The following is a 1,855-nucleotide window of genomic DNA, read 5'->3' on the forward strand; positions in this document are numbered from 1 at the left end:
GCTACAGATTCAGGAGCTAGGAACCAAACAAGGACCTAATGCTCCTGTGGTTCCTATGTAGCAGTACAGAGTCATTTGGACACAGCTGGAACTGAAGTGACTGACGGCACTGTTTCTACTGCACTGCAATATACTGTCAGCCCACTCATTCTCTAACCAACCAAAGCACTCACATCACTTCAAGTGATGTGATCAAGATGTACCCGATGAAGCCTTATACAAAGACATCACTGGAAGGTTTCTGTTTCTCATTCAAGCCTTTTGAAAAAATAGAAAAATCATCCTCTCAAGCTTGAAGAACAAGGTTGAACGCCACTACGGACCAATTCCTAAAAAATTGATTGTTGTTGTCCTAGTTGAGTTGTAACCTTGTTATTGTACTTACTATATCTCCTAAATCGCTTACTTAGAAGTATATTAATTAGGAATCCTCTTGTAAATCCTTAAACTCGCTGAGTTTAGGTTGTGACTAGATTTAATCATAAAGAAAAGTCTTTGTAATTGTAGAATTACAAAGTGGCTTGTAGTGATAGCACCACAAGTTAGAAAAAGCCTTTGTAACTAGGATAGTCACAAAGTGGCTTGTGGTAAAGATACCACAAGTTAGTTGAGTAAATCCTTTGCAATAGGAAGTATTGTAAAGTGGATTGTAATAGGTAAGATTACAAGTTAGTAAAGTTAAAAGCCTACAGGTGTAGGTCGTTGTTTTTTGATCCCCTTGTGCAGGATTTTTCCACATAAAAAACCTCTGCCTCATTTACTTACTGCTTTGCTAAGTGCTCTCAGCAGAAACTTGTAGAGGAGCAGGTACTCTACGATTTGGTGGACCCATATAAGCTAACAAATACCAACTTGTCACGACCCTAAAACTGACCCGGTCGTGATGGCGTCTATCGTGAAACTAGGTCAGCTGACACAACTCCCGAATTAACCATTTAATTAATAACCGTCATTTTAAGCCTTTACTTAATCAAATATCTTATAATGTAAGTCTAAATGAACAGTGCGGGATAAATACACAAGCCCGACATCGGGGTGTTACAAGTCACGAGCATCTACTAAGGTCTGATTACAACGAAGAGTCTGAAAATATACTAAAAACAATCAAAGGAAGACAAGAGAGAGAAGAGCAGGGCTGCGAACGTCGGGCAGCTACCTTGCTAACTCCATTGACTCTGCCACTGAGCAATCAACACCCGCTACCCGGTCCAGAAATACCTGAATCTGTATATAAGGTGCAGGGAGTAATGTGAGTATGCCAACTCAGCAAGTAATAAAAGTAAATGAAAGCTGAGCAGTAAGAAAACACGTAAACCACGTCAAAATGCTACAACAAATGTAGGACATTTCCACCACAATATAGAAATCATTTACTTCGTAAATCATGCTCAGTTTCGGTAAAACCTTTTTAAAATAATTTTTAATAGTTTCAAACGAGTGATAAAACAATGAGTAAAAATGATAGAAAACGTAAACAGCCCCTCGGGCAAAACATGTATCATAAAGCGCACCTCAGGCATAATATCAACAGAACCAGACCCTCGGGCTACCTCACAATCACTCGTAATCAGTCTCTCGGGCATAACATGAATCAAGAACCGCCCCTCGGGCAACAATATGAATCAACAACAGCCCCTCGGGCTACATCACATCACTCACACTGGGTACCCACGCTCACTGGAGGGTATAGACTCTTGGAGGGGCTCCTACAGCCCAAGCGCAATAACAAGCCATCTCGTGGCATAATCAAACAGGCTCTCAGCCTCATAATGAGCCACCTCGTGGCGTAACAAATCAGCCCCTCGGCCTCATAATCATGAATCAATACCACAATGCTGCGGCGCGCAGCCCGATC

Source organism: Nicotiana sylvestris, chromosome 11, assembly GCF_000393655.2.
Source record: "Nicotiana sylvestris chromosome 11, ASM39365v2, whole genome shotgun sequence".
Lineage (NCBI taxonomy): Eukaryota > Viridiplantae > Streptophyta > Magnoliopsida > Solanales > Solanaceae > Nicotiana > Nicotiana sylvestris.